The 21209-nt window shown below is 55.3% G+C and overlaps 16 non-coding genes across 16 annotated transcripts; all 16 read right to left on the bottom strand.

Moving 5' to 3' along the window:
* Nucleotides 1–1022: 1022 nt before the first annotated feature.
* LOC148682226 (U1 spliceosomal RNA) lies at nt 1023–1186 on the bottom strand. The gene has a single exon (XR_015943716.1). It is a non-coding gene; the product is annotated as a U1 spliceosomal RNA (small nuclear RNA).
* Nucleotides 1187–2327: 1141 nt separating this feature from the next.
* On the bottom strand, nt 2328–2491 carry LOC148682225 (U1 spliceosomal RNA). Its single transcript, XR_015944064.1, has one exon. It is a non-coding gene; the product is annotated as a U1 spliceosomal RNA (small nuclear RNA).
* A 1141-nt stretch (nt 2492–3632) lies between these two features.
* On the bottom strand, nt 3633–3796 carry LOC141384075 (U1 spliceosomal RNA). Its single transcript, XR_015485463.1, has one exon. It is a non-coding gene; the product is annotated as a U1 spliceosomal RNA (small nuclear RNA).
* Nucleotides 3797–4937: 1141 nt separating this feature from the next.
* On the bottom strand, nt 4938–5101 carry LOC141384021 (U1 spliceosomal RNA). Its single transcript, XR_015489195.1, has one exon. It is a non-coding gene; the product is annotated as a U1 spliceosomal RNA (small nuclear RNA).
* Nucleotides 5102–6242: 1141 nt separating this feature from the next.
* Nucleotides 6243–6406, bottom strand: LOC141384107 (U1 spliceosomal RNA). Its single transcript, XR_015485919.1, has one exon. It is a non-coding gene; the product is annotated as a U1 spliceosomal RNA (small nuclear RNA).
* Nucleotides 6407–7547: 1141 nt separating this feature from the next.
* On the bottom strand, nt 7548–7711 carry LOC141384153 (U1 spliceosomal RNA). The gene has a single exon (XR_015486532.1). It is a non-coding gene; the product is annotated as a U1 spliceosomal RNA (small nuclear RNA).
* A 1141-nt stretch (nt 7712–8852) lies between these two features.
* Nucleotides 8853–9016, bottom strand: LOC141384106 (U1 spliceosomal RNA). The gene has a single exon (XR_015485908.1). It is a non-coding gene; the product is annotated as a U1 spliceosomal RNA (small nuclear RNA).
* Nucleotides 9017–10157: 1141 nt separating this feature from the next.
* On the bottom strand, nt 10158–10321 carry LOC141384152 (U1 spliceosomal RNA). Its single transcript, XR_015486521.1, has one exon. It is a non-coding gene; the product is annotated as a U1 spliceosomal RNA (small nuclear RNA).
* A 1141-nt stretch (nt 10322–11462) lies between these two features.
* LOC141384105 (U1 spliceosomal RNA) lies at nt 11463–11626 on the bottom strand. The gene has a single exon (XR_015485897.1). It is a non-coding gene; the product is annotated as a U1 spliceosomal RNA (small nuclear RNA).
* Nucleotides 11627–12767: 1141 nt separating this feature from the next.
* On the bottom strand, nt 12768–12931 carry LOC141384104 (U1 spliceosomal RNA). The gene has a single exon (XR_015485885.1). It is a non-coding gene; the product is annotated as a U1 spliceosomal RNA (small nuclear RNA).
* A 1141-nt stretch (nt 12932–14072) lies between these two features.
* LOC141384074 (U1 spliceosomal RNA) lies at nt 14073–14236 on the bottom strand. Its single transcript, XR_015485451.1, has one exon. It is a non-coding gene; the product is annotated as a U1 spliceosomal RNA (small nuclear RNA).
* Nucleotides 14237–15377: 1141 nt separating this feature from the next.
* On the bottom strand, nt 15378–15541 carry LOC137494371 (U1 spliceosomal RNA). Its single transcript, XR_015489082.1, has one exon. It is a non-coding gene; the product is annotated as a U1 spliceosomal RNA (small nuclear RNA).
* A 1141-nt stretch (nt 15542–16682) lies between these two features.
* On the bottom strand, nt 16683–16846 carry LOC141384103 (U1 spliceosomal RNA). Its single transcript, XR_015485874.1, has one exon. It is a non-coding gene; the product is annotated as a U1 spliceosomal RNA (small nuclear RNA).
* A 1141-nt stretch (nt 16847–17987) lies between these two features.
* LOC141384151 (U1 spliceosomal RNA) lies at nt 17988–18151 on the bottom strand. The gene has a single exon (XR_015486510.1). It is a non-coding gene; the product is annotated as a U1 spliceosomal RNA (small nuclear RNA).
* A 1141-nt stretch (nt 18152–19292) lies between these two features.
* LOC141384102 (U1 spliceosomal RNA) lies at nt 19293–19456 on the bottom strand. Its single transcript, XR_015485863.1, has one exon. It is a non-coding gene; the product is annotated as a U1 spliceosomal RNA (small nuclear RNA).
* Nucleotides 19457–20597: 1141 nt separating this feature from the next.
* Nucleotides 20598–20761, bottom strand: LOC141384150 (U1 spliceosomal RNA). Its single transcript, XR_015486499.1, has one exon. It is a non-coding gene; the product is annotated as a U1 spliceosomal RNA (small nuclear RNA).
* Nucleotides 20762–21209: the final 448 nt, after the last annotated feature.

The raw sequence follows: 21209 nt of genomic DNA, 5'->3' as shown, positions 1-21209 counted from the left end.
TACTCGCAGCAGACGTGCCTGTGCTTGCAAACCACTCGCTAGTAACTGTGGCAACGCATGAAGGGTTTGAGCTTCCTCCAGATGCTTGCTTCGTGTTTTGTCATCACTTGGGGCTGCCAACACATGGATTCCACTGGACGCACTCGATCTGGGGATAACAGACCCTCTATGGGGGGAGGGGATCCTCCTGTTCTTTCTTTCTTTTCCTCCATCTGTTTTCTTTCTCTACAGATGCCGTTTTTCTCTGCTTAGTTTCTGATTTGGTCTATTTGGACATGTCGACCTCCGGCTTTGCTGCGGTTCGGACCGCCTTTGCCTAGAGCTCCGTGCTTTGCACTCTCGCCTTGTATATTTCGTGTCCTGTTTTCTTACGTCAGCCTATCAGCACAGTGCTCAAACGACATAGCTTGAAGAACACGACGGGATCTACAAACGTTCCGCAGAAGAACTTCACTGACGAAAGCGGAAGCGCTAACGGAACAACCTCCCGCTGCGGGCACCTTACATTCCTGAGACGGGAAACCACCGACGGCTGGCTGCGAAATTGCCTCTGGTTCAGATTGGTTTAGAACCGTCCCTCTGCCCAAAACGCCACAGACGTCTGCAAAAGATTGCAGTTCTTGAAACAGAGTTACCTCTGATCCGAGCAGAAGCGTTCGCTTACTTAACGGCAGATAAAATGATGACCTTTCACACGGTCTGCATTCGTTCCGTCAGTAACAGCGGCAGGCCGGCAAATAGAATCCTGACGTTCCACAGGGCACACTCGCTTGGCGGACAAAAGCCACCGGGGGCTCTCTTTGCGTGTTCCTTCACCTGGTCAAACCGCTTTGAGGGGGGACCTTTCGAGTAGTTTTCGGCGTCTGAACAGACTCTTCCAGCGACGGTTGGGCAGGCCTTCCACAGGCGCGCGCAGCTCAACGGGAGCAAAAGAGGCTGGCCCAAGGGCGAGGAAGAGAGGGAAGCGACGCTCCAGCCGGGTCCGACGCTACCGCCTGAACTCTGTCTTGAACCACTGTGCTCAGGGGAGAGCGCGAACGCAGTCCCCCACTACCAGAAATTATGCAGTCGAGATTCCCACATTTGGGGAATTCGCAGGGGCCAGCGTGGCCGGAGTGCAATGGCCAAGCCTCGCCCTGGGTGAACCACCTTCTTGATCATGGTATCTCCCCTGCCAGGTAAGTATGAGTTGCCGGGCGGCGCAAATGGCAGCCGCCGTTTTCTATCGGCCGTACTCCAGGGCGGTGATGCCCAGCCACCGAGCGTGGGGAATGGGCCAGCAACCCCTGTCTCCTGACGGCGCTGTACTCGCAGCAGACGTGCCTGTGCTTGCAAACCACTCGCTAGTAACTGTGGCAACGCATGAAGGGTTTGAGCTTCCTCCAGATGCTTGCTTCGTGTTTTGTCATCACTTGGGGCTGCCAACACATGGATTCCACTGGACGCACTCGATCTGGGGATAACAGACCCTCTATGGGGGGAGGGGATCCTCCTGTTCTTTCTTTCTTTTCCTCCATCTGTTTTCTTTCTCTACAGATGCCGTTTTTCTCTGCTTAGTTTCTGATTTGGTCTATTTGGACATGTCGACCTCCGGCTTTGCTGCGGTTCGGACCGCCTTTGCCTAGAGCTCCGTGCTTTGCACTCTCGCCTTGTATATTTCGTGTCCTGTTTTCTTACGTCAGCCTATCAGCACAGTGCTCAAACGACATAGCTTGAAGAACACGACGGGATCTACAAACGTTCCGCAGAAGAACTTCACTGACGAAAGCGGAAGCGCTAACGGAACAACCTCCCGCTGCGGGCACCTTACATTCCTGAGACGGGAAACCACCGACGGCTGGCTGCGAAATTGCCTCTGGTTCAGATTGGTTTAGAACCGTCCCTCTGCCCAAAACGCCACAGACGTCTGCAAAAGATTGCAGTTCTTGAAACAGAGTTACCTCTGATCCGAGCAGAAGCGTTCGCTTACTTAACGGCAGATAAAATGATGACCTTTCACACGGTCTGCATTCGTTCCGTCAGTAACAGCGGCAGGCCGGCAAATAGAATCCTGACGTTCCACAGGGCACACTCGCTTGGCGGACAAAAGCCACCGGGGGCTCTCTTTGCGTGTTCCTTCACCTGGTCAAACCGCTTTGAGGGGGGACCTTTCGAGTAGTTTTCGGCGTCTGAACAGACTCTTCTAGCGACGGTTGGGCAGGCCTTCCACAGGCGCGCGCAGCTCAACGGGAGCAAAAGAGGCTGGCCCAAGGGCGAGGAAGAGAGGGAAGCGACGCTCCAGCCGGGTCCGACGCTACCGCCTGAACTCTGTCTTGAACCACTGTGCTCAGGGGAGAGCGCGAACGCAGTCCCCCACTACCAGAAATTATGCAGTCGAGATTCCCACATTTGGGGAATTCGCAGGGGTCAGCGTGGCCGGAGTGCAATGGCCAAGCCTCGCCCTGGGTGAACCACCTTCTTGATCATGGTATCTCCCCTGCAAGGTAAGTATGAGTTGCCGGGCGGCGCAAATGGCAGCCGCCGTTTTCTATCGGCCGTACTCCAGGGCGGTGATGCCCAGCCACCGAGCGTGGGGAATGGGCCAGCAACCCCTGTCTCCTGACGGCGCTGTACTTGCAGCAGACGTGCCTGTGCTTGCAAACCACTCGCTAGTAACTGTGGCAACGCATGAAGGGTTTGAGCTTCCTCCAGATGCTTGCTTCGTGTTTTGTCATCACTTGGGGCTGCCAACACATGGATTCCACTGGACGCACTCGATCTGGGGATAACAGACCCTCTATGGGGGGAGGGGATCCTCCTGTTCTTTCTTTCTTTTCCTCCATCTGTTTTCTTTCTCTACAGATGCCGTTTTTCTCTGCTTAGTTTCTGATTTGGTCTATTTGGACATGTCGACCTCCGGCTTTGCTGCGGTTCGGACCGCCTTTGCCTAGAGCTCCGTGCTTTGCACTCTCGCCTTGTATATTTCGTGTCCTGTTTTCTTACGTCAGCCTATCAGCACAGTGCTCAAACGACATAGCTTGAAGAACACGACGGGATCTACAAACGTTCCGCAGAAGAACTTCACTGACGAAAGCGGAAGCGCTAACGGAACAACCTCCCGCTGCGGGCACCTTACATTCCTGAGACGGGAAACCACCGACCGCTGGCTGCGAAATTGCCTCTGGTTCAGATTGGTTTAGAACCGTCCCTCTGCCCAAAACGCCACAGACGTCTGCAAAAGATTGCAGTTCTTGAAACAGAGTTACCTCTGATCCGAGCAGAAGCGTTCGCTTACTTAACGGCAGATAAAATGATGACCTTTCACACGGTCTGCATTCGTTCCGTCAGTAACAGCGGCAGGCCGGCAAATAGAATCCTGACGTTCCACAGGGCACACTCGCTTGGCGGACAAAAGCCACCGGGGGCTCTCTTTGCGTGTTCCTTCACCTGGTCAAACCGCTTTGAGGGGGGACCTTTCGAGTAGTTTTCGGCGTCTGAACAGACTCTTCTAGCGACGGTTGGGCAGGCCTTCCACAGGCGCGCGCAGCTCAACGGGAGCAAAAGAGGCTGGCCCAAGGGCGAGGAAGAGAGGGAAGCGACGCTCCAGCCGGGTCCGACGCTACCGCCTGAACTCTGTCTTGAACCACTGTGCTCAGGGGAGAGCGCGAACGCAGTCCCCCACTACCAGAAATTATGCAGTCGAGATTCCCACATTTGGGGAATTCGCAGGGGCCAGCGTGGCCGGAGTGCAATGGCCAAGCCTCGCCCTGGGTGAACCACCTTCTTGATCATGGTATCTCCCCTGCCAGGTAAGTATGAGTTGCCGGGCGGCGCAAATGGCAGCCGCCGTTTTCTATCGGCCGTACTCCAGGGCGGTGATGCCCAGCCACCGAGCGTGGGGAATGGGCCAGCAACCCCTGTCTCCTGACGGCGCTGTACTCGCAGCAGACGTGCCTGTGCTTGCAAACCACTCGCTAGTAACTGTGGCAACGCATGAAGGGTTTGAGCTTCCTCCAGATGCTTGCTTCGTGTTTTGTCATCACTTGGGGCTGCCAACACATGGATTCCACTGGACGCACTCGATCTGGGGATAACAGACCCTCTATGGGGGGAGGGGATCCTCCTGTTCTTTCTTTCTTTTCCTCCATCTGTTTTCTTTCTCTACAGATGCCGTTTTTCTCTGCTTAGTTTCTGATTTGGTCTATTTGGACATGTCGACCTCCGGCTTTGCTGCGGTTCGGACCGCCTTTGCCTAGAGCTCCGTGCTTTGCACTCTCGCCTTGTATATTTCGTGTCCTGTTTTCTTACGTCAGCCTATCAGCACAGTGCTCAAACGACATAGCTTGAAGAACACGACGGGATCTACAAACGTTCCGCAGAAGAACTTCACTGACGAAAGCGGAAGCGCTAACGGAACAACCTCCCGCTGCGGGCACCTTACATTCCTGAGACGGGAAACCACCGACGGCTGGCTGCGAAATTGCCTCTGGTTCAGATTGGTTTAGAACCGTCCCTCTGCCCAAAACGCCACAGACGTCTGCAAAAGATTGCAGTTCTTGAAACAGAGTTACCTCTGATCCGAGCAGAAGCGTTCGCTTACTTAACGGCAGATAAAATGATGACCTTTCACACGGTCTGCATTCGTTCCGTCAGTAACAGCGGCAGGCCGGCAAATAGAATCCTGACGTTCCACAGGGCACACTCGCTTGGCGGACAAAAGCCACCGGGGGCTCTCTTTGCGTGTTCCTTCACCTGGTCAAACCGCTTTGAGGGGGGACCTTTCGAGTAGTTTTCGGCGTCTGAACAGACTCTTCTAGCGACGGTTGGGCAGGCCTTCCACAGGCGCGCGCAGCTCAACGGGAGCAAAAGAGGCTGGCCCAAGGGCGAGGAAGAGAGGGAAGCGACGCTCCAGCCGGGTCCGACGCTACCGCCTGAACTCTGTCTTGAACCACTGTGCTCAGGGGAGAGCGCGAACGCAGTCCCCCACTACCAGAAATTATGCAGTCGAGATTCCCACATTTGGGGAATTCGCAGGGGTCAGCGTGGCCGGAGTGCAATGGCCAAGCCTCGCCCTGGGTGAACCACCTTCTTGATCATGGTATCTCCCCTGCCAGGTAAGTATGAGTTGCCGGGCGGCGCAAATGGCAGCCGCCGTTTTCTATCGGCCGTACTCCAGGGCGGTGATGCCCAGCCACCGAGCGTGGGGAATGGGCCAGCAACCCCTGTCTCCTGACGGCGCTGTACTTGCAGCAGACGTGCCTGTGCTTGCAAACCACTCGCTAGTAACTGTGGCAACGCATGAAGGGTTTGAGCTTCCTCCAGATGCTTGCTTCGTGTTTTGTCATCAGTTGGGGCTGCCAACACATGGATTCCACTGGACGCACTCGATCTGGGGATAACAGACCCTCTATGGGGGGAGGGGATTCTCCTGTTCTTTCTTTCTTTTCCTCCATCTGTTTTCTTTCTCTACAGATGCCGTTTTTCTCTGCTTAGTTTCTGATTTGGTCTATTTGGACATGTCGACCTCCGGCTTTGCTGCGGTTCGGACCGCCTTTGCCTAGAGCTCCGTGCTTTGCACTCTCGCCTTGTATATTTCGTGTCCTGTTTTCTTACGTCAGCCTATCAGCACAGTGCTCAAACGACATAGCTTGAAGAACACGACGGGATCTACAAACGTTCCGCAGAAGAACTTCACTGACGAAAGCGGAAGCGCTAACGGAACAACCTCCCGCTGCGGGCACCTTACATTCCTGAGACGGGAAACCACCGACGGCTGGCTGCGAAATTGCCTCTGGTTCAGATTGGTTTAGAACCGTCCCTCTGCCCAAAACGCCACAGACGTCTGCAAAAGATTGCAGTTCTTGAAACAGAGTTACCTCTGATCCGAGCAGAAGCGTTCGCTTACTTAACGGCAGATAAAATGATGACCTTTCACACGGTCTGCATTCGTTCCGTCAGTAACAGCGGCAGGCCGGCAAATAGAATCCTGACGTTCCACAGGGCACACTCGCTTGGCGGACAAAAGCCACCGGGGGCTCTCTTTGCGTGTTCCTTCACCTGGTCAAACCGCTTTGAGGGGGGACCTTTCGAGTAGTTTTCGGCGTCTGAACAGACTCTTCTAGCGACGGTTGGGCAGGCCTTCCACAGGCGCGCGCAGCTCAACGGGAGCAAAAGAGGCTGGCCCAAGGGCGAGGAAGAGAGGGAAGCGACGCTCCAGCCGGGTCCGACGCTACCGCCTGAACTCTGTCTTGAACCACTGTGCTCAGGGGAGAGCGCGAACGCAGTCCCCCACTACCAGAAATTATGCAGTCGAGATTCCCACATTTGGGGAATTCGCAGGGGTCAGCGTGGCCGGAGTGCAATGGCCAAGCCTCGCCCTGGGTGAACCACCTTCTTGATCATGGTATCTCCCCTGCAAGGTAAGTATGAGTTGCCGGGCGGCGCAAATGGCAGCCGCCGTTTTCTATCGGCCGTACTCCAGGGCGGTGATGCCCAGCCACCGAGCGTGGGGAATGGGCCAGCAACCCCTGTCTCCTGACGGCGCTGTACTCGCAGCAGACGTGCCTGTGCTTGCAAACCACTCGCTAGTAACTGTGGCAACGCATGAAGGGTTTGAGCTTCCTCCAGATGCTTGCTTCGTGTTTTGTCATCACTTGGGGCTGCCAACACATGGATTCCACTGGACGCACTCGATCTGGGGATAACAGACCCTCTATGGGGGGAGGGGATCCTCCTGTTCTTTCTTTCTTTTCCTCCATCTGTTTTCTTTCTCTACAGATGCCGTTTTTCTCTGCTTAGTTTCTGATTTGGTCTATTTGGACATGTCGACCTCCGGCTTTGCTGCGGTTCGGACCGCCTTTGCCTAGAGCTCCGTGCTTTGCACTCTCGCCTTGTATATTTCGTGTCCTGTTTTCTTACGTCAGCCTATCAGCACAGTGCTCAAACGACATAGCTTGAAGAACACGACGGGATCTACAAACGTTCCGCAGAAGAACTTCACTGACGAAAGCGGAAGCGCTAACGGAACAACCTCCCGCTGCGGGCACCTTACATTCCTGAGACGGGAAACCACCGACGGCTGGCTGCGAAATTGCCTCTGGTTCAGATTGGTTTAGAACCGTCCCTCTGCCCAAAACGCCACAGACGTCTGCAAAAGATTGCAGTTCTTGAAACAGAGTTACCTCTGATCCGAGCAGAAGCGTTCGCTTACTTAACGGCAGATAAAATGATGACCTTTCACACGGTCTGCATTCGTTCCGTCAGTAACAGCGGCAGGCCGGCAAATAGAATCCTGACGTTCCACAGGGCACACTCGCTTGGCGGACAAAAGCCACCGGGGGCTCTCTTTGCGTGTTCCTTCACCTGGTCAAACCGCTTTGAGGGGGGACCTTTCGAGTAGTTTTCGGCGTCTGAACAGACTCTTCTAGCGACGGTTGGGCAGGCCTTCCACAGGCGCGCGCAGCTCAACGGGAGCAAAAGAGGCTGGCCCAAGGGCGAGGAAGAGAGGGAAGCGACGCTCCAGCCGGGTCCGACGCTACCGCCTGAACTCTGTCTTGAACCACTGTGCTCAGGGGAGAGCGCGAACGCAGTCCCCCACTACCAGAAATTATGCAGTCGAGATTCCCACATTTGGGGAATTCGCAGGGGTCAGCGTGGCCGGAGTGCAATGGCCAAGCCTCGCCCTGGGTGAACCAGCTTCTTGATCATGGTATCTCCCCTGCAAGGTAAGTATGAGTTGCCGGGCGGCGCAAATGGCAGCCGCCGTTTTCTATCGGCCGTACTCCAGGGCGGTGATGCCCAGCCACCGAGCGTGGGGAATGGGCCAGCAACCCCTGTCTCCTGACGGCGCTGTACTTGCAGCAGACGTGCCTGTGCTTGCAAACCACTCGCTAGTAACTGTGGCAACGCATGAAGGGTTTGAGCTTCCTCCAGATGCTTGCTTCGTGTTTTGTCATCAGTTGGGGCTGCCAACACATGGATTCCACTGGACGCACTCGATCTGGGGATAACAGACCCTCTATGGGGGGAGGGGATCCTCCTGTTCTTTCTTTCTTTTCCTCCATCTGTTTTCTTTCTCTACAGATGCCGTTTTTCTCTGCTTAGTTTCTGATTTGGTCTATTTGGACATGTCGACCTCCGGCTTTGCTGCGGTTCGGACCGCCTTTGCCTAGAGCTCCGTGCTTTGCACTCTCGCCTTGTATATTTCGTGTCCTGTTTTCTTACGTCAGCCTATCAGCACAGTGCTCAAACGACATAGCTTGAAGAACACGACGGGATCTACAAACGTTCCGCAGAAGAACTTCACTGACGAAAGCGGAAGCGCTAACGGAACAACCTCCCGCTGCGGGCACCTTACATTCCTGAGACGGGAAACCACCGACGGCTGGCTGCGAAATTGCCTCTGGTTCAGATTGGTTTAGAACCGTCCCTCTGCCCAAAACGCCACAGACGTCTGCAAAAGATTGCAGTTCTTGAAACAGAGTTACCTCTGATCCGAGCAGAAGCGTTCGCTTACTTAACGGCAGATAAAATGATGACCTTTCACACGGTCTGCATTCGTTCCGTCAGTAACAGCGGCAGGCCGGCAAATAGAATCCTGACGTTCCACAGGGCACACTCGCTTGGCGGACAAAAGCCACCGGGGGCTCTCTTTGCGTGTTCCTTCACCTGGTCAAACCGCTTTGAGGGGGGACCTTTCGAGTAGTTTTCGGCGTCTGAACAGACTCTTCTAGCGACGGTTGGGCAGGCCTTCCACAGGCGCGCGCAGCTCAACGGGAGCAAAAGAGGCTGGCCCAAGGGCGAGGAAGAGAGGGAAGCGACGCTCCAGCCGGGTCCGACGCTACCGCCTGAACTCTGTCTTGAACCACTGTGCTCAGGGGAGAGCGCGAACGCAGTCCCCCACTACCAGAAATTATGCAGTCGAGATTCCCACATTTGGGGAATTCGCAGGGGTCAGCGTGGCCGGAGTGCAATGGCCAAGCCTCGCCCTGGGTGAACCACCTTCTTGATCATGGTATCTCCCCTGCAAGGTAAGTATGAGTTGCCGGGCGGCGCAAATGGCAGCCGCCGTTTTCTATCGGCCGTACTCCAGGGCGGTGATGCCCAGCCACCGAGCGTGGGGAATGGGCCAGCAACCCCTGTCTCCTGACGGCGCTGTACTTGCAGCAGACGTGCCTGTGCTTGCAAACCACTCGCTAGTAACTGTGGCAACGCATGAAGGGTTTGAGCTTCCTCCAGATGCTTGCTTCGGGTTTTGTCATCACTTGGGGCTGCCAACACATGGATTCCACTGGACGCACTCGATCTGGGGATAACAGACCCTCTATGGGGGGAGGGGATCCTCCTGTTCTTTCTTTCTTTTCCTCCATCTGTTTTCTTTCTCTACAGATGCCGTTTTTCTCTGCTTAGTTTCTGATTTGGTCTATTTGGACATGTCGACCTCCGGCTTTGCTGCGGTTCGGACCGCCTTTGCCTAGAGCTCCGTGCTTTGCACTCTCGCCTTGTATATTTCGTGTCCTGTTTTCTTACGTCAGCCTATCAGCACAGTGCTCAAACGACATAGCTTGAAGAACACGACGGGATCTACAAACGTTCCGCAGAAGAACTTCACTGACGAAAGCGGAAGCGCTAACGGAACAACCTCCCGCTGCGGGCACCTTACATTCCTGAGACGGGAAACCACCGACGGCTGGCTGCGAAATTGCCTCTGGTTCAGATTGGTTTAGAACCGTCCCTCTGCCCAAAACGCCACAGACGTCTGCAAAAGATTGCAGTTCTTGAAACAGAGTTACCTCTGATCCGAGCAGAAGCGTTCGCTTACTTAACGGCAGATAAAATGATGACCTTTCACACGGTCTGCATTCGTTCCGTCAGTAACAGCGGCAGGCCGGCAAATAGAATCCTGACGTTCCACAGGGCACACTCGCTTGGCGGACAAAAGCCACCGGGGGCTCTCTTTGCGTGTTCCTTCACCTGGTCAAACCGCTTTGAGGGGGGACCTTTCGAGTAGTTTTCGGCGTCTGAACAGACTCTTCTAGCGACGGTTGGGCAGGCCTTCCACAGGCGCGCGCAGCTCAACGGGAGCAAAAGAGGCTGGCCCAAGGGCGAGGAAGAGAGGGAAGCGACGCTCCAGCCGGGTCCGACGCTACCGCCTGAACTCTGTCTTGAACCACTGTGCTCAGGGGAGAGCGCGAACGCAGTCCCCCACTACCAGAAATTATGCAGTCGAGATTCCCACATTTGGGGAATTCGCAGGGGTCAGCGTGGCCGGAGTGCAATGGCCAAGCCTCGCCCTGGGTGAACCAGCTTCTTGATCATGGTATCTCCCCTGCAAGGTAAGTATGAGTTGCCGGGCGGCGCAAATGGCAGCCGCCGTTTTCTATCGGCCGTACTCCAGGGCGGTGATGCCCAGCCACCGAGCGTGGGGAATGGGCCAGCAACCCCTGTCTCCTGACGGCGCTGTACTTGCAGCAGACGTGCCTGTGCTTGCAAACCACTCGCTAGTAACTGTGGCAACGCATGAAGGGTTTGAGCTTCCTCCAGATGCTTGCTTCGTGTTTTGTCATCACTTGGGGCTGCCAACACATGGATTCCACTGGACGCACTCGATCTGGGGATAACAGACCCTCTATGGGGGGAGGGGATCCTCCTGTTCTTTCTTTCTTTTCCTCCATCTGTTTTCTTTCTCTACAGATGCCGTTTTTCTCTGCTTAGTTTCTGATTTGGTCTATTTGGACATGTCGACCTCCGGCTTTGCTGCGGTTCGGACCGCCTTTGCCTAGAGCTCCGTGCTTTGCACTCTCGCCTTGTATATTTCGTGTCCTGTTTTCTTACGTCAGCCTATCAGCACAGTGCTCAAACGACATAGCTTGAAGAACACGACGGGATCTACAAACGTTCCGCAGAAGAACTTCACTGACGAAAGCGGAAGCGCTAACGGAACAACCTCCCGCTGCGGGCACCTTACATTCCTGAGACGGGAAACCACCGACGGCTGGCTGCGAAATTGCCTCTGGTTCAGATTGGTTTAGAACCGTCCCTCTGCCCAAAACGCCACAGACGTCTGCAAAAGATTGCAGTTCTTGAAACAGAGTTACCTCTGATCCGAGCAGAAGCGTTCGCTTACTTAACGGCAGATAAAATGATGACCTTTCACACGGTCTGCATTCGTTCCGTCAGTAACAGCGGCAGGCCGGCAAATAGAATCCTGACGTTCCACAGGGCACACTCGCTTGGCGGACAAAAGCCACCGGGGGCTCTCTTTGCGTGTTCCTTCACCTGGTCAAACCGCTTTGAGGGGGGACCTTTCGAGTAGTTTTCGGCGTCTGAACAGACTCTTCTAGCGACGGTTGGGCAGGCCTTCCACAGGCGCGCGCAGCTCAACGGGAGCAAAAGAGGCTGGCCCAAGGGCGAGGAAGAGAGGGAAGCGACGCTCCAGCCGGGTCCGACGCTACCGCCTGAACTCTGTCTTGAACCACTGTGCTCAGGGGAGAGCGCGAACGCAGTCCCCCACTACCAGAAATTATGCAGTCGAGATTCCCACATTTGGGGAATTCGCAGGGGTCAGCGTGGCCGGAGTGCAATGGCCAAGCCTCGCCCTGGGTGAACCACCTTCTTGATCATGGTATCTCCCCTGCAAGGTAAGTATGAGTTGCCGGGCGGCGCAAATGGCAGCCGCCGTTTTCTATCGGCCGTACTCCAGGGCGGTGATGCCCAGCCACCGAGCGTGGGGAATGGGCCAGCAACCCCTGTCTCCTGACGGCGCTGTACTTGCAGCAGACGTGCCTGTGCTTGCAAACCACTCGCTAGTAACTGTGGCAACGCATGAAGGGTTTGAGCTTCCTCCAGATGCTTGCTTCGTGTTTTGTCATCACTTGGGGCTGCCAACACATGGATTCCACTGGACGCACTCGATCTGGGGATAACAGACCCTCTATGGGGGGAGGGGATCCTCCTGTTCTTTCTTTCTTTTCCTCCATCTGTTTTCTTTCTCTACAGATGCCGTTTTTCTCTGCTTAGTTTCTGATTTGGTCTATTTGGACATGTCGACCTCCGGCTTTGCTGCGGTTCGGACCGCCTTTGCCTAGAGCTCCGTGCTTTGCACTCTCGCCTTGTATATTTCGTGTCCTGTTTTCTTACGTCAGCCTATCAGCACAGTGCTCAAACGACATAGCTTGAAGAACACGACGGGATCTACAAACGTTCCGCAGAAGAACTTCACTGACGAAAGCGGAAGCGCTAACGGAACAACCTCCCGCTGCGGGCACCTTACATTCCTGAGACGGGAAACCACCGACCGCTGGCTGCGAAATTGCCTCTGGTTCAGATTGGTTTAGAACCGTCCCTCTGCCCAAAACGCCACAGACGTCTGCAAAAGATTGCAGTTCTTGAAACAGAGTTACCTCTGATCCGAGCAGAAGCGTTCGCTTACTTAACGGCAGATAAAATGATGACCTTTCACACGGTCTGCATTCGTTCCGTCAGTAACAGCGGCAGGCCGGCAAATAGAATCCTGACGTTCCACAGGGCACACTCGCTTGGCGGACAAAAGCCACCGGGGGCTCTCTTTGCGTGTTCCTTCACCTGGTCAAACCGCTTTGAGGGGGGACCTTTCGAGTAGTTTTCGGCGTCTGAACAGACTCTTCTAGCGACGGTTGGGCAGGCCTTCCACAGGCGCGCGCAGCTCAACGGGAGCAAAAGAGGCTGGCCCAAGGGCGAGGAAGAGAGGGAAGCGACGCTCCAGCCGGGTCCGACGCTACCGCCTGAACTCTGTCTTGAACCACTGTGCTCAGGGGAGAGCGCGAACGCAGTCCCCCACTACCAGAAATTATGCAGTCGAGATTCCCACATTTGGGGAATTCGCAGGGGTCAGCGTGGCCGGAGTGCAATGGCCAAGCCTCGCCCTGGGTGAACCACCTTCTTGATCATGGTATCTCCCCTGCAAGGTAAGTATGAGTTGCCGGGCGGCGCAAATGGCAGCCGCCGTTTTCTATCGGCCGTACTCCAGGGCGGTGATGCCCAGCCACCGAGCGTGGGGAATGGGCCAGCAACCCCTGTCTCCTGACGGCGCTGTACTTGCAGCAGACGTGCCTGTGCTTGCAAACCACTCGCTAGTAACTGTGGCAACGCATGAAGGGTTTGAGCTTCCTCCAGATGCTTGCTTCGTGTTTTGTCATCACTTGGGGCTGCCAACACATGGATTCCACTGGACGCACTCGATCTGGGGATAACAGACCCTCTATGGGGGGAGGGGATCCTCCTGTTCTTTCTTTCTTTTCCTCCATCTGTTTTCTTTCTCTACAGATGCCGTTTTTCTCTGCTTAGTTTCTGATTTGGTCTATTTGGACATGTCGACCTCCGGCTTTGCTGCGGTTCGGACCGCCTTTGCCTAGAGCTCCGTGCTTTGCACTCTCGCCTTGTATATTTCGTGTCCTGTTTTCTTACGTCAGCCTATCAGCACAGTGCTCAAACGACATAGCTTGAAGAACACGACGGGATCTACAAACGTTCCGCAGAAGAACTTCACTGACGAAAGCGGAAGCGCTAACGGAACAACCTCCCGCTGCGGGCACCTTACATTCCTGAGACGGGAAACCACCGACCGCTGGCTGCGAAATTGCCTCTGGTTCAGATTGGTTTAGAACCGTCCCTCTGCCCAAAACGCCACAGACGTCTGCAAAAGATTGCAGTTCTTGAAACAGAGTTACCTCTGATCCGAGCAGAAGCGTTCGCTTACTTAACGGCAGATAAAATGATGACCTTTCACACGGTCTGCATTCGTTCCGTCAGTAACAGCGGCAGGCCGGCAAATAGAATCCTGACGTTCCACAGGGCACACTCGCTTGGCGGACAAAAGCCACCGGGGGCTCTCTTTGCGTGTTCCTTCACCTGGTCAAACCGCTTTGAGGGGGGACCTTTCGAGTAGTTTTCGGCGTCTGAACAGACTCTTCTAGCGACGGTTGGGCAGGCCTTCCACAGGCGCGCGCAGCTCAACGGGAGCAAAAGAGGCTGGCCCAAGGGCGAGGAAGAGAGGGAAGCGACGCTCCAGCCGGGTCCGACGCTACCGCCTGAACTCTGTCTTGAACCACTGTGCTCAGGGGAGAGCGCGAACGCAGTCCCCCACTACCAGAAATTATGCAGTCGAGATTCCCACATTTGGGGAATTCGCAGGGGCCAGCGTGGCCGGAGTGCAATGGCCAAGCCTCGCCCTGGGTGAACCACCTTCTTGATCATGGTATCTCCCCTGCCAGGTAAGTATGAGTTGCCGGGCGGCGCAAATGGCAGCCGCCGTTTTCTATCGGCCGTACTCCAGGGCGGTGATGCCCAGCCACCGAGCGTGGGGAATGGGCCAGCAACCCCTGTCTCCTGACGGCGCTGTACTCGCAGCAGACGTGCCTGTGCTTGCAAACCACTCGCTAGTAACTGTGGCAACGCATGAAGGGTTTGAGCTTCCTCCAGATGCTTGCTTCGTGTTTTGTCATCACTTGGGGCTGCCAACACATGGATTCCACTGGACGCACTCGATCTGGGGATAACAGACCCTCTATGGGGGGAGGGGATCCTCCTGTTCTTTCTTTCTTTTCCTCCATCTGTTTTCTTTCTCTACAGATGCCGTTTTTCTCTGCTTAGTTTCTGATTTGGTCTATTTGGACATGTCGACCTCCGGCTTTGCTGCGGTTCGGACCGCCTTTGCCTAGAGCTCCGTGCTTTGCACTCTCGCCTTGTATATTTCGTGTCCTGTTTTCTTACGTCAGCCTATCAGCACAGTGCTCAAACGACATAGCTTGAAGAACACGACGGGATCTACAAACGTTCCGCAGAAGAACTTCACTGACGAAAGCGGAAGCGCTAACGGAACAACCTCCCGCTGCGGGCACCTTACATTCCTGAGACGGGAAACCACCGACGGCTGGCTGCGAAATTGCCTCTGGTTCAGATTGGTTTAGAACCGTCCCTCTGCCCAAAACGCCACAGACGTCTGCAAAAGATTGCAGTTCTTGAAACAGAGTTACCTCTGATCCGAGCAGAAGCGTTCGCTTACTTAACGGCAGATAAAATGATGACCTTTCACACGGTCTGCATTCGTTCCGTCAGTAACAGCGGCAGGCCGGCAAATAGAATCCTGACGTTCCACAGGGCACACTCGCTTGGCGGACAAAAGCCACCGGGGGCTCTCTTTGCGTGTTCCTTCACCTGGTCAAACCGCTTTGAGGGGGGACCTTTCGAGTAGTTTTCGGCGTCTGAACAGACTCTTCTAGCGACGGTTGGGCAGGCCTTCCACAGGCGCGCGCAGCTCAACGGGAGCAAAAGAGGCTGGCCCAAGGGCGAGGAAGAGAGGGAAGCGACGCTCCAGCCGGGTCCGACGCTACCGCCTGAACTCTGTCTTGAACCACTGTGCTCAGGGGAGAGCGCGAACGCAGTCCCCCACTACCAGAAATTATGCAGTCGAGATTCCCACATTTGGGGAATTCGCAGGGGTCAGCGTGGCCGGAGTGCAATGGCCAAGCCTCGCCCTGGGTGAACCACCTTCTTGATCATGGTATCTCCCCTGCCAGGTAAGTATGAGTTGCCGGGCGGCGCAAATGGCAGCCGCCGTTTTCTATCGGCCGTACTCCAGGGCGGTGATGCCCAGCCACCGAGCGTGGGGAATGGGCCAGCAACCCCTGTCTCCTGACGGCGCTGTACTTGCAGCAGACGTGCCTGTGCTTGCAAACCACTCGCTAGTAACTGTGGCAACGCATGAAGGGTTTGAGCTTCCTCCAGATGCTTGCTTCGTGTTTTGTCATCAGTTGGGGCTGCCAACACATGGATTCCACTGGACGCACTCGATCTGGGGATAACAGACCCTCTATGGGGGGAGGGGATTCTCCTGTTCTTTCTTTCTTTTCCTCCATCTGTTTTCTTTCTCTACAGATGCCGTTTTTCTCTGCTTAGTTTCTGATTTGGTCTATTTGGACATGTCGACCTCCGGCTTTGCTGCGGTTCGGACCGCCTTTGCCTAGAGCTCCGTGCTTTGCACTCTCGCCTTGTATATTTCGTGTCCTGTTTTCTTACGTCAGCCTATCAGCACAGTGCTCAAACGACATAGCTTGAAGAACACGACGGGATCTACAAACGTTCCGCAGAAGAACTTCACTGACGAAAGCGGAAGCGCTAACGGAACAACCTCCCGCTGCGGGCACCTTACATTCCTGAGACGGGAAACCACCGACGGCTGGCTGCGAAATTGCCTCTGGTTCAGATTGGTTTAGAACCGTCCCTCTGCCCAAAACGCCACAGACGTCTGCAAAAGATTGCAGTTCTTGAAACAGAGTTACCTCTGATCCGAGCAGAAGCGTTCGCTTACTTAACGGCAGATAAAATGATGACCTTTCACACGGTCTGCATTCGTTCCGTCAGTAACAGCGGCAGGCCGGCAAATAGAATCCTGACGTTCCACAGGGCACACTCGCTTGGCGGACAAAAGCCACCGGGGGCTCTCTTTGCGTGTTCCTTCACCTGGTCAAACCGCTTTGAGGGGGGACCTTTCGAGTAGTTTTCGGCGTCTGAACAGACTCTTCTAGCGACGGTTGGGCAGGCCTTCCACAGGCGCGCGCAGCTCAACGGGAGCAAAAGAGGCTGGCCCAAGGGCGAGGAAGAGAGGGAAGCGACGCTCCAGCCGGGTCCGACGCTACCGCCTGAACTCTGTCTTGAACCACTGTGCTCAGGGGAGAGCGCGAACGCAGTCCCCCACTACCAGAAATTATGCAGTCGAGATTCCCACATTTGGGGAATTCGCAGGGGTCAGCGTGGCCGGAGTGCAATGGCCAAGCCTCGCCCTGGGTGAACCACCTTCTTGATCATGGTATCTCCCCTGCAAGGTAAGTATGAGTTGCCGGGCGGCGCAAATGGCAGCCGCCGTTTTCTATCGGCCGTACTCCAGGGCGGTGATGCCCAGCCACCGAGCGTGGGGAATGGGCCAGCAACCCCTGTCTCCTGACGGCGCTGTACTCGCAGCAGACGTGCCTGTGCTTGCAAACCACTCGCTAGTAACTGTGGCAACGCATGAAGGGTTTGAGCTTCCTCCAGATGCTTGCTTCGTGTTTTGTCATCACTTGGGGCTGCCAACACATGGATTCCACTGGACGCACTCGATCTGGGGATAACAGACCCTCTATGGGGGGAGGGGATCCTCCTGTTCTTTCTTTCTTTTCCTCCATCTGTTTTCTTTCTCTACAGATGCCGTTTTTCTCTGCTTAGTTTCTGATTTGGTCTATTTGGACATGTCGACCTCCGGCTTTGCTGCGGTTCGGACCGCCTTTGCCTAGAGCTCCGTGCTTTGCACTCTCGCCTTGTATATTTCGTGTCCTGTTTTCTTACGTCAGCCTATCAGCACAGTGCTCAAACGACATAGCTTGAAGAACACGACGGGATCTACAAACGTTCCGCAGAAGAACTTCACTGACGAAAGCGGAAGCGCTAACGGAACAACCTCCCGCTGCGGGCACCTTACATTCCTGAGACGGGAAACCACCGACGGCTGGCTGCGAAATTGCCTCTGGTTCAGATTGGTTTAGAACCGTCCCTCTGCCCAAAACGCCACAGACGTCTGCAAAAGATTGCAGTTCTTGAAACAGAGTTACCTCTGATCCGAGCAGAAGCGTTCGCTTACTTAACGGCAGATAAAATGATGACCTTTCACACGGTCTGCATTCGTTCCGTCAGTAACAGCGGCAGGCCGGCAAATAGAATCCTGACGTTCCACAGGGCACACTCGCTTGGCGGACAAAAGCCACCGGGGGCTCTCTTTGCGTGTTCCTTCACCTGGTCAAACCGCTTTGAGGGGGGACCTTTCGAGTAGTTTTCGGCGTCTGAACAGACTCTTCTAGCGACGGTTGGGCAGGCCTTCCACAGGCGCGCGCAGCTCAACGGGAGCAAAAGAGGCTGGCCCAAGGGCGAGGAAGAGAGGGAAGCGACGCTCCAGCCGGGTCCGACGCTACCGCCTGAACTCTGTCTTGAACCACTGTGCTCAGGGGAGAGCGCGAACGCAGTCCCCCACTACCAGAAATTATGCAGTCGAGATTCCCACATTTGGGGAATTCGCAGGGGTCAGCGTGGCCGGAGTGCAATGGCCAAGCCTCGCCCTGGGTGAACCAGCTTCTTGATCATGGTATCTCCCCTGCAAGGTAAGTATGAGTTGCCGGGCGGCGCAAATGGCAGCCGCCGTTTTCTATCGGCCGTACTCCAGGGCGGTGATGCCCAGCCACCGAGCGTGGGGAATGGGCCAGCAACCCCTGTCTCCTGACGGCGCTGTACTTGCAGCAGACGTGCCTGTGCTTGCAAACCACTCGCTAGTAACTGTGGCAACGCATGAAGGGTTTGAGCTTCCTCCAGATGCTTGCTTCGTGTTTTGTCATCAGTTGGGGCTGCCAACACATGGATTCCACTGGACGCACTCGATCTGGGGATAACAGACCCTCTATGGGGGGAGGGGATCCTCCTGTTCTTTCTTTCTTTTCCTCCATCTGTTTTCTTTCTCTACAGATGCCGTTTTTCTCTGCTTAGTTTCTGATTTGGTCTATTTGGACATGTCGACCTCCGGCTTTGCTGCGGTTCGGACCGCCTTTGCCTAGAGCTCCGTGCTTTGCACTCTCGCCTTGTATATTTCGTGTCCTGTTTTCTTACGTCAGCCTATCAGCACAGTGCTCAAACGACATAGCTTGAAGAACACGACGGGATCTACAAACGTTCCGCAGAAGAACTTCACTGACGAAAGCGGAAGCGCTAACGGAACAACCTCCCGCTGCGGGCACCTTACATTCCTGAGACGGGAAACCACCGACGGCTGGCTGCGAAATTGCCTCTGGTTCAGATTGGTTTAGAACCGTCCCTCTGCCCAAAACGCCACAGACGTCTGCAAAAGATTGCAGTTCTTGAAACAGAGTTACCTCTGATCCGAGCAGAAGCGTTCGCTTACTTAACGGCAGATAAAATGATGACCTTTCACACGGTCTGCATTCGTTCCGTCAGTAACAGCGGCAGGCCGGCAAATAGAATCCTGACGTTCCACAGGGCACACTCGCTTGGCGGACAAAAGCCACCGGGGGCTCTCTTTGCGTGTTCCTTCACCTGGTCAAACCGCTTTGAGGGGGGACCTTTCGAGTAGTTTTCGGCGTCTGAACAGACTCTTCTAGCGACGGTTGGGCAGGCCTTCCACAGGCGCGCGCAGCTCAACGGGAGCAAAAGAGGCTGGCCCAAGGGCGAGGAAGAGAGGGAAGCGACGCTCCAGCCGGGTCCGACGCTACCGCCTGAACTCTGTCTTGAACCACTGTGCTCAGGGGAGAGCGCGAACGCAGTCCCCCACTACCAGAAATTATGCAGTCGAGATTCCCACATTTGGGGAATTCGCAGGGGTCAGCGTGGCCGGAGTGCAATGGCCAAGCCTCGCCCTGGGTGAACCACCTTCTTGATCATGGTATCTCCCCTGCAAGGTAAGTATGAGTTGCCGGGCGGCGCAAATGGCAGCCGCCGTTTTCTATCGGCCGTACTCCAGGGCGGTGATGCCCAGCCACCGAGCGTGGGGAATGGGCCAGCAACCCCTGTCTCCTGACGGCGCTGTACTTGCAGCAGACGTGCCTGTGCTTGCAAACCACTCGCTAGTAACTGTGGCAACGCATGAAGGGTTTGAGCTTCCTCCAGATGCTTGCTTCGGGTTTTGTCATCACTTGGGGCTGCCAACACATGGATTCCACTGGACGCACTCGATCTGGGGATAACAGACCCTCTATGGGGGGAGGGGATCCTCCTGTTCTTTCTTTCTTTTCCTCCATCTGTTTTCTTTCTCTACAGATGCCGTTTTTCTCTGCTTAGTTTCTGATTTGGTCTATTTGGACATGTCGACCTCCGGCTTTGCTGCGGTTCGGACCGCCTTTGCCTAGAGCTCCGTGCTTTGCACTCTCGCCTTGTATATTTCGTGTCCTGTTTTCTTACGTCAGCCTATCAGCACAGTGCTCAAACGACATAGCTTGAAGAACACGACGGGATCTACAAACGTTCCGCAGAAGAACTTCACTGACGAAAGCGGAAGCGCTAACGGAACAACCTCCCGCTGCGGGCACCTTACATTCCTGAGACGGGAAACCACCGACGGCTGGCTGCGAAATTGCCTCTGGTTCAGATTGGTTTAGAACCGTCCCTCTGCCCAAAACGCCACAGACGTCTGCAAAAGATTGCAGTTCTTGAAACAGAGTTACCTCTGATCCGAGCAGAAGCGTTCGCTTACTTAACGGCAGATAAAATGATGACCTTTCACACGGTCTGCATTCGTTCCGTCAGTAACAGCGGCAGGCCGGCAAATAGAATCCTGACGTTCCACAGGGCACACTCGCTTGGCGGACAAAAGCCACCGGGGGCTCTCTTTGCGTGTTCCTTCACCTGGTCAAACCGCTTTGAGGGGGGACCTTTCGAGTAGTTTTCGGCGTCTGAACAGACTCTTCTAGCGACGGTTGGGCAGGCCTTCCACAGGCGCGCGCAGCTCAACGGGAGCAAAAGAGGCTGGCCCAAGGGCGAGGAAGAGAGGGAAGCGACGCTCCAGCCGGGTCCGACGCTACCGCCTGAACTCTGTCTTGAACCACTGTGCTCAGGGGAGAGCGCGAACGCAGTCCCCCACTACCAGAAATTATGCAGTCGAGATTCCCACATTTGGGGAATTCGCAGGGGTCAGCGTGGCCGGAGTGCAATGGCCAAGCCTCGCCCTGGGTGAACCAGCTTCTTGATCATGGTATCTCCCCTGCAAGGTAAGTATGAGTTGCCGGGCGGCGCAAATGGCAGCCGCCGTTTTCTATCGGCCGTACTCCAGGGCGGTGATGCCCAGCCACCGAGCGTGGGGAATGGGCCAGCAACCCCTGTCTCCTGACGGCGCTGTACTTGCAGCAGACGTGCCTGTGCTTGCAAACCACTCGCTAGTAACTGTGGCAACGCATGAAGGGTTTGAGCTTCCTCCAGATGCTTGCTTCGTGTTTTGTCATCACTTGGGGCTGCCAACACATGGATTCCACTGGACGCACTCGATCTGGGGATAACAGACCCTCTATGGGGGGAGGGGATCCTCCTGTTCTTTCTTTCTTTTCCTCCATCTGTTTTCTTTCTCTACAGATGCCGTTTTTCTCTGCTTAGTTTCTGATTTGGTCTATTTGGACATGTCGACCTCCGGCTTTGCTGCGGTTCGGACCGCCTTTGCCTAGAGCTCCGTG

The sequence above is a fragment of the Danio rerio genome, chromosome 4, assembly GCF_052040795.2.
Source record: "Danio rerio strain M-AB ecotype USA chromosome 4, GRCz13ab, whole genome shotgun sequence".
NCBI lineage: Eukaryota > Metazoa > Chordata > Actinopteri > Cypriniformes > Danionidae > Danio > Danio rerio.
Note: the sequence above shows the minus strand (reverse complement) of the source record. Positions and strands in the feature narration are given on the sequence as shown.